Genomic DNA, 14595 nt, shown 5'->3' on the forward strand with positions numbered 1-14595 from the left:
TTGAGGAGTGTCTAAGCAGAGAAAGATAGGAAAAGGGTGTTGTTATCTGTTTGCACCAGGCTTCTGGAACCCTTCAGAAGAGTGAGGCTTGAGCCATTGTTTTGAGGAGGAATGGCTGAGGTCCAGCGTCTAATAAATCAAGGGCTTACGTTCTTTTGGTTCTCTGGCTATGATCCAGCTGAAGTAATTATCCCTTCCCACCCTCTTCCCCTCAGTAACCATAAGTTTGTTTTCTACATCTGTGAGTCTGTTTCTGTTTTATAATAAGTTCTGGCTTACTTCACTTCAAATGACATTTTTTCAAGTATGACTCTACAATTTAAGGAAAGTGACTTTGTTCATTCAAGATGTCTTTTGGGGGTTTTACATTAATAGTTTGGTACATTACATTATTTGATTTTTGCATTCTTTGTATAAACTTTACTTGGTCACAGTATATTTTCTGTATGTATAAAGTTGCAACCAATTTGCTAATATTAAAAGTATATATATATTGTTGTGGGTTCATGATAAGATTAGCTCATTTAGAAACTTAACCTCAGGGAATATGCTGGCAGGGACCCACCAGAGTGATCTTCCTCAAGATTTTTTTTTAATATATTTTCCTTATGTTGGAAAAGCTGACTTCTCTTCCAAGACTCAGATCTTGATCAATACCTCTTCTATTTTTGTGTAAATTGTCTCTCCAAATCCAATCCTCTTTATCTAATCTATCCACACACATCTCTACTCTTCCTTTCTGGCTTCCCCAGTCCTAGTCCTAAAACAGTAATTTCCCTAGGTGAAAGTAGTCTTAAGTCTTGGTACCAGAAACACATTCAAACTAAGGAACAATCTATGAACTAATGTACATGAAAAACTCAGCTTTGAAAATCTGTTGCCTGGTAATGTTTCTAAAATGTGTTTAGAGACCTAATTTATTTCTTTGTATTGAAGACCATTATTTGAGCAGAGGGTTGAGGAAGGGCACATAGGACAGCAGGGAAAAGTTAAAAATTGTTATTTATCATGAGGGTAAGCCTTGGTAAAAGTAATCAGTACTTAATCAAAATTATTCTGAAACTTCACATTAAATTTGGATAATCTGTCAATAAAAGTTTTCAGTACTATTGTTGGTGTCTTATTCTCACCCCTACCCCCTTTCAGATAACTTTAATGGAAAGCTAGAACTGGCTGCATTGAGGATTGATAAGCAGTTCATAATAGGAAATGATACAGAAAGTTAATGAAAATGTTGATAATGCTTATACTATAGATCCCTTCTAAAAGTAGCAAACATACTTATTTCTTATCTAACTTTGCAGAAACCTCTGTCTACATTGGGACTGTCATCTCATCATTTATTTTTTATTTTAAAACAAATTGAGAATAACCTCTATTATATGCATTGATGTTAAGGTTTATAACAGGAAGTACTTTATATGGCTATTAGGTGATGAATAATTGAAAAAGGAAAATGAGTTTGTTACTGCTCACTTGTGAAAATCTGTGTAGAAAGCTTAATTCATCACCTTTAACCCCAAGTTATATTTGTTATTTGCAATATCTATTTTGTAAGGATTCACAGGTTCTTGGAATCTTTAAGCACATCTTTCAGAGGAGGGGCATTATACAACCTACTAAAAAGAGCCACTCCTTACCTAGAGGATAAAGACTAATCTCTTTGTCACATTGCAGTAGGATTATATCTTGTTTCTTTGTGTGGGGTTCTACTTCCCTTTGTTTTCTCTCTCACTTTCATCCAGAGAAATATTTTCTTGAAAGAAAGAAAATACGAACTCCTAGAGCCTATCAAACTGAGTGCGAGAATAGTAAATTTTTCAGTAAGGTCGTTTCCCCATTTTGGGAGTGGCAATGAGATAGTCCTTGGAAAAGTGGGTAAGAGAAACCAAAGCAGCCCTTAGAAACAATTGGGAGGGGGAGAATAAGGGCAAGGGGATCAGTTTCAGAAGGCTAAGGGCGTCAAATGGACGGAACTAAGAGGATGACTTATTTCTGAGTTTTGCCTGCACTTTGTTGCACCAACTCATTGTTTTTTAAAAACCAATTTGTTCAGAATCTTGGATAATCATAACTTGTACTGTCGAAACAAGTTTAGGGTTTTTGATTAACTTGTGTATATATGAGTGCATGATACAAATTGAAAATCGTGACAATATAAGATGTTACTATTTGAGTAGCACCGTAAGTATATATTGAGTCATAAAATTTTAGAAGAAATAAGGCCTCGGGAGATATCTTACATCATTTCAAACAGGGTAAGCTTTATTTCATTTGCATAAATATTATCATAACTATGTTTAAATATATTCCTTTATAATACTGATCTTTATAAATTTTGGTGTTTTCCTAACTTTTATTTTTGTTTAAAATTTATCTGGAGATGATGCATGAAAGTAAATGTTAATGTATCTAGGATGGTCTTTGTGAATATTAAGTTAAAATATTTATGAGTTTGTTATCACTAGTTCTCAGTTTTTCATTGTTTCATATCTAAAGCAAAGCCTGGTTGGCTCATGTAACAAGGTGTCTCCAAAATTTATAAAGGATGGACTTTTTAGTCAATGATGCCTTTACTGTGGAGTTTACTCCACTAAGCCCATCTTTACTCAAGTTAGGGATAGAGGTGGAGTGTAGGGGACGAAGGATATGGGTGGGTGAATGAAAGACATGTAGTTGGATGTATGAACTCAGCTCCTGTCAAGGAGTGCAAAGAGTCAAATGGCCCATTCTTTGTTTGGATACTGTGGGAGAACCAGTGCCACAGGGAATCCTATATAAGCCTCCTGCATGGTCAAAGGCAGCATTTCTGAAAGGAAGAGAAGGATTGAGTCTGAACTTCAAAGTCTTCCCATTCCCAGGTGATTTAGAAAGTCTTCAGGAATTCCCATAGGCCATATGGGGGCAGTGAGTAAATGTCTAGGAAGCCTACCATAAGAATTTCTGTGGCAAATGACAAAGTGATGCTGCCACAGATGTGATGGGGTAGGGATAAGCCAGATGGAGCATGCAGGTGAGATTTATGAACAGTCTACAGCACCAAGCATGATTGACCCAATTCAGCCAGGAAAGGAAACTGAGCACTGACCAGAAAGAAACCAAAACAGTGTGCGCGCACACACACACGCACACACACGCACACACTCACACTTACTCACTCACTCTCATTCACTCACTCACACAGAGAGTCTCCAAGTCTTATAGCTTTTAAAATGCCTGGGAAGGACTAGGAAGGATTCAGAGGAACTAAAACACAAATCGTGCTAATAACCACAGATCACAAGAGATCATTGTTGACCTGCCTTTTCATCCAATATATTCAGAAGCAGTAACATCAGAAGAAAGAGGCATTATGAGACCATGAATTTGCCCAAGTGTGACTGAGTGACTTGGAAGATATTGTTTTAACTGGAAATAGTGATTGTTGTAAAGTAGCAAGCATGGCAGGAGAAAGGAAGTCAGTATCATTTATCTATAGAGAGTAAACAAGTTATATTTTCTTTGCAAATTTGAGTATGACATATCTAAATTGAGACCCATTTCATTACCATAGTGTGAAGTAATTGCAGTCACTTTGAATGCAGGTATAGACAATGCTCACAGAAAAGGGTGGAATGGGAGCAAGCAGAAGCACAAAAGACATGAATACTTAAAGGTCTTTTTGTGTGTGTAAAGAAATTAGAAATTGCTGGGAGCTCACAAAGCTATGGCATTTTGCTTATCCAGAGATTCCACCAGAACAGATGAGAAACAAGAATATGCTCCTCCTCTTATGACTCCCTTCTACCCTCCACCAACCATCACCATAGGTAAATCTATTCAGTGATTAAAATGCATGTTTCTGAGTTGAGTACCATCCTTTCTGGAAGATCACTGATGACAATATTCAGCTTTTGGCTCGCTTAACAGAAAATGCTAAGTTCAGATTGTTTTTGTTTTTGTTTCTTTTTCCCCAAGTTAACACAGTTTAAAACGAATCAATTATAGCTGGTGAACAGGGACTCAGTCAACAGGAAACATCATGGACTTTTTGACAGTAAAAGTAAATACAGATAAAACACTTTATTTCAGTAAAACATTCAGTAATAATTTTGCATTTTAAGAAGTTTTTTTTATAAGAAAAGCAGAAATTTAGAAGAAAGATGTAGATATGTCCTCATCCAACAGAGGTAAATTTTGTCTAAAAAAGGTGAAAATTTCTGTTACCAGCAAATGGAAAGTGTTAAAAAATCTTTAACCTCTCATATAAATCCTATAGTCAGTTTGTTTTGATGTTGCCATAAAATATTGGCATATATGCTCAGTGAAAGAGAGAGGTTGGAGAGAGACAGGAAGAGGAGAGAGAGAGAGAGAGAAGGAGACAAAGGCAGGAAGACAGAGAGAAGGAGAGAAAGAAAGAGTAAGAAAGGGAGAGAGAAGGAGGGGACGGAGAGAGAGAGAGAGTGAGAAGGGTTTTTTTTAAACTCTAATTTCCCACATTTCGTTTGCAGCTAGAAGTTAATTGTGATCAGAAATTTGTTGGTGTACACTGTTATTAAAATATCTGTAAATGGTCAAAATATATCTTTATCAACATAAAACTTAAATTGTGTGGTAATCTATGCTATGTTTTCTATTGAACTTTTTATGCAAGTACAAGAGGCAATGATTTATTTAAATTAAAAAAAATCTGAATTAAAAATATCTGACCATCCTGTAAAAGTGAGAAATATAGCCCCTCAATAGCCTATGCTGCTTACAAGATTTCATTTATTTAAAAATTAACAGTACAATTGTGTTACAAAAATTAGCCAGATGAATTTAGATTTGTAAAGGGTGCATTAGGGAGAAACAAAACTGAGAGAAAATTCACTAGAAAATTACATTGTGAAGGATTGTTAATGTTCCTTATTATTAGGATTAGTAGGCAATTGATGAAATCTTCAATAAAATCTTAGTCTAAAGACTTTAGGGGGTTGATTTATAGTATAAAACTCCATCCCCACATCTATATTTCCCTATCTAATTTACATAACAAATTAATGGTTTGGGGATTGAATGATTTTAAACCCCCAGTTCTTGAATTTGATTCTAGGAACTACATAGAGTTTACAAATAGCATAAAATATTACATATTCTATTTATTTACAATGACTCCTGTAATGAAAAAAGAATCTGAATTTTTTTTAATCATCAGCTTTCTAGCAAGCAATTGCTGTGTTGCTAGATAGGAAAAGGAATTTTCTTCATTGCAATTTAAGTTGTTAAATTTAGTTATTATTTGTTAGAGAAAAAAAAAGTATGAGTAGTTCTCCTAGTAAAATTATAGTCTTATCCTTTTGAGAATTCTAAAAAAATTACTTTCACTATTAAAGAGTACACTGTAAAACTATACTGGAAGTGTGATACTTATAAAAAGTGTTCTCAGAAGAAGAAAGTTTTTGGGAGTCTAAGCTTGTACAGCTCACTGCAAACAAGCCAATAAATTGAGAGACCAGTTGTTGAGGCAAGGAATAGCAACTTTATTTGAAAAGCCACAAGACCAAAAAGATGGTGGATTAATGCGCCAAAGAACCATTTTGCCCAGGTTTGGATGCTAGTTTCTCTTATAAAACAAAGAGGAGGAGGTGAGGAGTTTTAAAAAAAAAAAAGGAGGGGGGATAAGTTGTTGCAAATATTTCCTGGTTCCAGCCAGACTTTGGAGGGTAGGGGATGTGTTCATTTCTCCTTTCCTGTAGCCATTTATAGGTAGGCCTGGTCAGGGTGATTCCTGAGAGCTAAACAAAGGTGTTTTAGCTTAATACTCAGGCATGGGAGGCAGGGTTCCCTGAGATGGGCCAATATGTATACTTAAAGCTTCAGGCAACATCCCTTAAGTGATCAACTTGTAGCAAAATTGAGAGAATACAAACGGGAAAAACACAGATCCAGTATGGAGCCATACTTGTTCTTCCCTGATACACAAATAGCTCACGGTGGTTTGACAGTATTCAGAAGGAAAATGTAAGGAACAGTTCTCTTTAGACTTATTTCACAGATTTAAAAATTATGATTTTCACATAATCATATTATGTTCTTAATATTCAATACAGTTGAAAAAATTTGGTAAGATTCTATAAAGCCAGCATTCATCAGTTCAATTCAGTCAAACAAATGGTAGCTTATTTCAATCAATGTATTTTCTCGGTTTTTTTTTCACTTTTTTTTTATTGAAATATAGTCAGTTTACAATGTTCTGTCAATTTCTGGTGTACAGCACAATGCTTCAGTCATACATGAACATACATATATTCGTTTTCATATTCTTTTTCACTGTAAGCTACCTCAAGATATCAAATATAGTTCCCTGTGCTATACAGTATAAACCTGTTTATCTATTTTATGTATACCAGTCAGTATCTGCAATCAATCAGTGTATCTTCAAGTTATTGTGTGTGATGTTTTTTAGATTGCATATTTTGATTTGTATTATTTTATTAAGCATCATGCTCAATATTCTAAAAAATGTATAATTTGCTCAAAATTGTTGTCTACCTGAAACATAAAAGAAGACATGAAGAAGTACCATAAATTCCAAATTTAAGAATAATGCTTAAAAAAAATAATGCTTTATATAATGGTTTTAACTAAAAAGTTAAGAATGGGTTTTAGAATTAGAATCTTGCTCGTTTGTAACACCTAATGAAAAAGTGGGTGTAGGCAATGGTCCTCACTGGCTACTAACATCACTCTTAAAGAAAGAGACAACTGAAATCATGTAGTTTCTAAAAAAAAAAAAGCACCTCCCTAAATACTGTGAAGTGTCTAGATTGTTGTCCGGTAGAAATGTAATCCCAGACACATTCTAATTTAAAATAGTTACTGACCACCTTTTAAAAGTAAAAAGGAACCAATGAACTTTAATTGTTAAAGACTACCTTCAACAATTGAAAACCACCTTCAGCAAGATGAAGTCCCTCATACTCGTTGTGTATGTGTGAAATCATATACAAGGTAACTGATAGAGCAATCTGTTAAAAGTAAGATTGATTGATTTAATTTCAGCTTTATTGAGGCATAGAAGATTGTAAGATAAAGAGTACATCGTGGTGATCTGATATACATAACATAACATTGTGAAAAGATTCTTTTCGTCTAGTTAGAAATACCTAGGATTTGAAGTGCAAGTCTTGAAAAGATGTCCCTACTGGAGATCACATTTCAAAAGCGAGGCAATTTCCTTTGGCAATAAAATAAGCAAAATAGAAAACGTATGGTAATGCTAGACAAAAAAAGACAATAAAAACACTGGAAGATACACAGCTTCTCCCCGTACTAACCAAAACAAACAAACAAACAAATAAATCCACTGAAGAAACAATTTTACTGTACTGACAGAAGATAATAATGTTAGCTAGGAATTTTGCAGACCTCTCTTATTCCACAGTGTAAACAAAAGAAAATCAAATATGTTTATAAAAAATTACTTATCTTAAAAAATAAGAAAATGATAATCAACATATTTTAAATCATGAAATTCATCAGAAACAAACCACAAAGCAGAACACAATGTCGTATATGAAAGATCTAAAACAGAGTAATTTTAAAAGGCTAAAAACAAAGACATGTGCAAAGTTTTAATATTGTGATCCATAATCTAAAAATGTATATTTGGTTATTCAGATGACCAAAATATATTTCTCATATATACTTGGTCTTTGTCTATGGTTCCTGACTCACAGCTCCGCAAAGCCTTGAATTTCTTAAGTGCTGAGAGTGACAAAAGTGTCTCTTGTTATATAATGGGGGTGACTTTCGGACCCTACTTAAGGATGGGAGCTGGTTGGCTGGAGAACCAACCATGTGATTAGAGGGTTGGAACTTTCAGTCTCACTCACTGACCTCTAGGCCATACCTTGCCCTATGCATCTTTTATCTTGCTTCACCTGAGTTATATCCTTTTGTAATAAATCAGTAATCTAGTAAGTAATATGTTTCCCTGAGTTCTGTGAGCTGTTTTAGCAAACTAATTGAATGCAAGGAGCAGGGGTCTTTGGAAATTTCAATTTGCAGCTGATCAAACACAGGTAACCTGGCCTTTGGATTTGCAGTTGAAGTGGAAGGTGGTCTTGTGGGACTGAGAACTTTACCTGTGGAATCTGATTCTATCTATGGGTAGATAGTGGCAAAATTGAGTTGACTATTTAGACACTTAACGTGATAAATCTCCAACCATATCTAAAATTGATAATTAAGCTTTAGCATAGATTGTTACTTTCCCAAATTCACACAACTAAGTGATGGTAAAATCTGATTTTGATTCTTAGCATCTGGCTTGAAATCTTGTGCCCTAAACCACTAATGCAGCTTTATAGGTACTGTTAGATAGATGCAAATTGTATTGAGACTGTAGAACAAAACTACTGCATAAAAAAAAACATAATACGTAATTTTCTATAATTCTTGAAGCACTTTGCCTCATTAGGTAAACAATTTTACCTATTACATTGTATGATAAAGACTCTACGTAGAGTCTATTTTAGCTTTTAAAAAAATTACTGGTTGATGTTAAGTTTTAAACATGTGCCCTTCCTTAGATTGTGTCTGTAAGGTTTTGGAACACCTGGCTAATTCAGTAAAATAGCTCAAAGAAATTTAAGCTGTGTTGGTATACACACAAACACACTACTGTTACACTGATGGAAGATTTTCAATTTTCAGATAATTGTAATGTGTGGATGTAGTGTCTTGTCACTCTGCCTTTAGGTTTAGTGATATTGCCACAAAGAATTTAAAATCTGTAGAATTATCTTGCCAGTATCCTATTCCTTAGCATCTTAATATTCATCAAGGTGTTCCAGTTTCTGTTCCTCCCTCATCCCATAGGATGAAAATGAAACAGCTGTTGCCAATTCATAGCATATGGGCTTATCTTTTTCATTACAATGTATTTCCATCTGGGTACATTGGAAGTTCTTACAATAAAGTGTTTTTCTTTATAATCCAAATATCTGGTATATAAAAAGACCTACTAAAAGAGATGCATAATTTGTTAGCTGCATTTCCTTACACTGTTCTGGATTTTATAAATATCTAAAAATATATAGTAACTACAGCTATGTTTTAGCTTGATGTTTTAAGAAAGAAAAATTAATTACATATTTAACATGGGAAAGCCATATGTTTGATAGCTGATTTTGGCATCAAAAGGAATTCCTTTGATATCAATGATTGCTTTGTGGAGGTTTGGGAAAACCTGCACAAAAAGATTGACAAAGAAAAATCAATGATAAACCCTTCACGATGAAAGAATTTTTCTTCAATTTTACTTTGTCAAAAACATCTTTAGCAATGTTATAGTGGCAAAGCTTTTCTTTTTTTTAGATGATCAATATATTTTTATAATTAATCTGCTTATTTTAGATTCTCTTTAAATGTGAAATCTAAATCTAATATACTCTGTTAAATTTTCAGTCACTCGAGTTTAGTAAATTATTAGTGAATTCTATCTTAGTGATTTATTACCTTTCATGGCTGTGCAAAAAATTGTTTGACATAACCAAACAAATGATAGCATAATCTACTACTCATATATTCTTTCAAATTGAAGTAATAAATATTATTATTATTTAATAAATATTTGGTAAATTAGTATTATCTGACACCAAAGCAGAGCTTCATGAGTGCAAGCCTATTTGTTTACTGCCATAACCTAAAATCTAGAATAAACATGGCATACTTCAAGAACATAAGTATTTGTTGCACAATTTGGACGAATAGCAGGAATACAATTAAGAAAAATCAGATCTTGATTGGCAAATAACAAGCATTTCTTTCTTTAATATTGACAATATTTTGCCATTCTTTAAGTTAAATAAAGGACCTCTTAATGTATATTTTTATCAAGTGTGAAATTTAGAATTTATTATTACGAATCTTTAAAATGCCAAGACATTTAAAATGAGTATTTAGATAATTCTAATTAACATGATGCATTTTGAATAATACAATATTCTGGAAATATTTTGTGTGTGCATTCGATTATTCATTTTACTCAGGAAACTATCATTTCTGATGTAGTAAACTGAAAAAAAAAGGAACAGTAATTTGAGTCTTAGCATTCAGAAGATGAGAAAAAAGAATGAGAATATTTCCAGATAAAAATAAGTTGTCAATGGAAAAAATATAATTTTTTTTTATGAGCAAGCAAAGCTGTAGAAGAAGAAAATTACACCCAAACTGCCCTAACAAGAACAACAAAATAGCCTACCTTTTCCTAATTTTAAAGTGAACTGTAATCAAGAGCTTGTAAGACAAACACTACTACTGAATAGACATTGAATTCCTGGAAAAGGAAAGCACAGCAGTTCAAAATGTGAGCATGTGGGACAGCAACCACCAATGCAAGAGGCAGGAGATGCATTTCTTGGAAAGCTAAGATGCTCTGGCCTGAGAGGAAAACAAGAAAAACCCCTGAAGTCTTCTACATCAGCCATAAAATGGAAGGATGCAACAATGAGTGTAGCTGAGATGAACAGCTTCTAAAAATGGAGATTAGTAAGGAATTAAAAACATGTCATACAATCTGCATAGTCACTGCATAGTTTCATACTATTTTCTGTAATGTCTCTTTATTTTAGTATAACCTATTGACAAGAATTTTTGCTACTGTAGTTATTTCAAGAAGAAATGGTGTAAGATTAAGATTTGAAACTAATGACTTGGTTGGAGAAACATGTAAAAATGCAAATATACAGACATTAAATAATTGCTACCTATTTTTAAACTGAAGTTCTACTTTAGTAATTATATTAATTAATACTATTATGCTAAGTAATGTTACCAAGTAATTATGTTATACTAAGCATTATAAATGTGTTTATATATATATAAACCAAGCATTTATATGTTTTTGTCTATGACTGTAAACATTTTTTCATTTTCCAAGCTTAGAGAAACAGGCTGTGTATATTGTAGATACATATTTTTAATCAAATTCAAGCTTCTTCTTAAATATACATTTGTGAGAGACAAAAAAGAAAAAAAGCTCAAATACAGGAATGTGACTGGATATGAAGGTCAAAATTTACCCATCAGAATCCATTCTGTTGGATGTTCAGTATGTTGGACATGCTTATTAGGTTTGCCAGTTGTTCAAAAATATAGACTTCTCATTAAACTTGTCGTTATTTCCATCTCGTTCCCAAACTTGCCAAATCACAAATTGAAAGAAAATGAATAAAAATATAAACTGAGAGAGTGAAGAGCACTAGAGGAGGCTTCACTGAACAGGAGATATCAACATGATCTTCAAGATGGAAAAAATGAGGAGAAATGACTGATCTAGCAGCATGGAATAATTTAAAATTGATCTGGTCTGCTAGCTACAACTATGTGGGCACCTAACACTCATGTTCATTTAAATGGCTTTGAATATCACTCAAATTAAAGCAAAAAGCCTTAACAGAGCCTAACCTGCATAATCTTCTTCCCATTACATCTCTGACCACGTTGCCAACCATCTCCCATGCATTGACTTTACTCTAGCAAATAAGGTTCCATGTAGTTCCCAGAAACATCAGTCAGACCTCTGCCTCAAATGCTTACACTCATTAGTCTCTCTGACAGGAATGATCTTAGAGCATCACTGCGGCTAGCCAAGTCACTTTCATATGCCTTCTCTTTACTCAAAAGTCACATCTCAGTGGCGGTCTGTGTGGCCACCCCCTCTAAATCCTCAAGCGTACCTCCATCCCATATCATCCTTGTATGCTTTGTTTTGTCTTCTTAGCAATTATCATTGACTAGTATAATATTCATTTTATTTATTTCTCATATTTATTATAAATTTCCCCTGTTACAATGAAGACTACGTTAGGGGAACTTTATGATTCCTACCACTGCTGTTATTACCTGAGCATCTCTTTCCAAGGATCTACATTTCTGTGTGATTATGTCCATCTTCCACAGAATAGTTAGTATTTAAAGGCTCCAGACCAGCTGAACACTGGTTAGAGTATCTTGGATCAGCATTAGGCATTTCATTGTTTTGTTGTATTCTGCTAAAAAAAAAAATAATATGTAAAAATTAATTCAATTATTTGTTATAGAAAATTTAAACAAATAGTCTTTAAAGGAAATGGAAATTAGGTAGTATAAAAGGAAAAAAAGCATACATTAAGAGTTATTTTTAAGAAATAATTTATTAAAGCACTTCCGAGAGCAGACAATAAGTGGGAAGGCACTAGGACAGCCTCCCAACAGTATATTCAGATAGTCATTCCCATATATAAACAAGCAATGTGTCTGCCTTACAAATACAAAGGAATTCATAAAGCTGCCAGCATAATTGAATTTCCAGCAAGAAAATGATTTAAAAAGTGCTTAAGTATACAGAAAAAATGATAAACAAGGAAACCATTATTAAAAAATGATTATTTGAGAGAGAAGCCATAATTTTATTGTAAAGATCTTGTTACACAAGCCTTTTATCCAATTAACATTCTAAATATATAGGTAGAATATATCAAGTTGGTTATGTTCAGTGTTATCACCAGGTTTTATCAATTCAGTATTTGATTAGGCAGTATACTTTGAAGTGTACCAGTTGGATAGGGAATTTCAACATTTCTGTGCATTGGTTTGCTATATATTTTTTAATACACTTAAAGTGCTGTTTTTAATGGAATTTTTTTTTATAAAAGTTGGTATGTAATCTTGGAAGTGTCTTATCTTTGAGACAGTTGTTTTCTTTCTTTGAGATTTCAAAACAGGGACATAGAAAGGAAAGTCTCAGGTGAAAATTAAAAAAAAAGAAACAGAGAAGAAAGGATAAGAAATGAAATAAAAGAACAGAAACCCTGAACTGTTAGCATTCACTATTGCTTGCATCTAAAAATATTTTTAAAATGACTAACTTGCGTTAATTTCTACATAATTCCTGTAATTCTTGTTCATTCTTATTTGTTGGGAGTTTAAAATAAGAATGGCTTAAAATATAGTCATAGTATTTTATTAAGATTTAAAAATTTTTGAGCTAATGAAATCTTTTTTCCTTTTTTATTCCACTTACTATCTTGTTTCTGAATGTATACTCTATGCTGCTGTTCCTTTTACAATTATACACAAACTCTAAAACTTGTTTCTCTGTGAAAGAATGCAAAATACCTCCCCTTACAATAATTTATTTTATTTTGCTTAACAGTTCACAATTTCAATGGAAAACATTTGTCTTGTACCTCTGAATTTAGATACGATGAGGTAAATAATCCATAATTAACATATTATAAAAGTGGATTTCAGATTGGACAACTGGAGGGATGGCAATGCCTGATGGAGATCAGGAACCAGGTAGCTACTATGTGGGTGTGGACGTTGAGACAAGTAGTGTCCATGAGGGGCTGGTGGACCAGAGGGGCACCCTCTTGGCTTGCATAGACCAGCCAATTAATCAGTGGGAGCCTCAGTTCAACAACCACGAGCAGTCCTCCAAGGACAATCTGGGATAAGTGTTGTAGAGAATGTTGCACAAGGGGTCAATTTAAAAAAAAAGTTTTAAGACTTGGGTTTAATGCCATATGTTCTCTGGTTGTTTTGAATAAGCAGTTTCATCCTTTACCAATGAACCATGTAGGGGATTCCCTTCACAATGTCATTATGTTTCCACGACCACCAGTCAGTCAGTCAGGTCCACAGGATCACGGAAACCAAACACAGCATCCTGCAGTACACTGGGGGCCTGGTGTCCTTGGAAATGCAGGCCCTGAAGATTCTGTGGCTAAAAAAGAACTTGGGAGAGACTTGCTGGGATAAGGCAGCACATGTCTTTGATCTCGCAGACCTCTTATCATGAAAGGCAACAGGTGTCACAATAAGATCTCTTTGCTCCCTGGTGTGCAAATGGACATACTTGGCAGAGAAAGGCCGGGACAACAGTTTCTGGAAGATGACTGATTTGGGAAGACTTGATTTCAGACAATTACAGCAAAATAGGAAACCAAGTGCTGCCTCTTGGAGCTTCTCTTGGAAATGGGCTCACTTACACCAGAGGCAGCAAAGGACCTTGGCCTGCCCGCTGAAATTGCAGCTTCACTTACTGATGCCCATGCAGAAGGACTAGGTACTCTCTTACCCCACGTCCACCACCAACACTATGTTCAAATGAAATGTTCTCTAGAACTGAAGACAATCCTTTTCTGGTTTTACAGCAAAGATCAAGAACTGGTGATTCAAGATATAGTAAAGAAAAGCCTTTTTACAGTTAGGCATTTGGATAGAATTACAGAACTTTTCATCAAATATACAGTTCATTTATAACTTTATTAATTTCTCCATACAAAATAACAGAAAAATGATCTAAATAAATATCTGGATGGTTTGTTGGTTTATGCCATAATTTGAGAAAGATACGTTAACTTCCAGGTAGGATGTATGATGATGGTGTACTTACCTGTACTAATTTTTTCTACAGGTACTCCAAAACCCTTACAAGTCTAACTTTTATTTTCATGATATGTTGGCTTACATGCTACGTCCAATTACTTGGGTATGTTCTTGATTTCATCTTCTAAGCATCTCTCCAGCCTAGCATTCATATATTTATTTATTCATTCATCAAAGACCTATTAAACACTTAGT

At 33.9% G+C, this 14595-nt stretch overlaps 1 pseudogene; it reads left to right on the forward strand.

Annotated features, from left to right (window-relative positions):
- The first annotated feature begins 13259 nt into the window (after nt 1–13259).
- On the forward strand, nt 13260–14274 carry LOC105087802 (FGGY carbohydrate kinase domain-containing protein-like; annotated as a pseudogene).
- Nucleotides 14275–14595: the final 321 nt, after the last annotated feature.

This window comes from Camelus dromedarius, chromosome 2 (assembly GCF_036321535.1).
Source record: "Camelus dromedarius isolate mCamDro1 chromosome 2, mCamDro1.pat, whole genome shotgun sequence".
NCBI classification, from domain to species: domain Eukaryota; kingdom Metazoa; phylum Chordata; class Mammalia; order Artiodactyla; family Camelidae; genus Camelus; species Camelus dromedarius.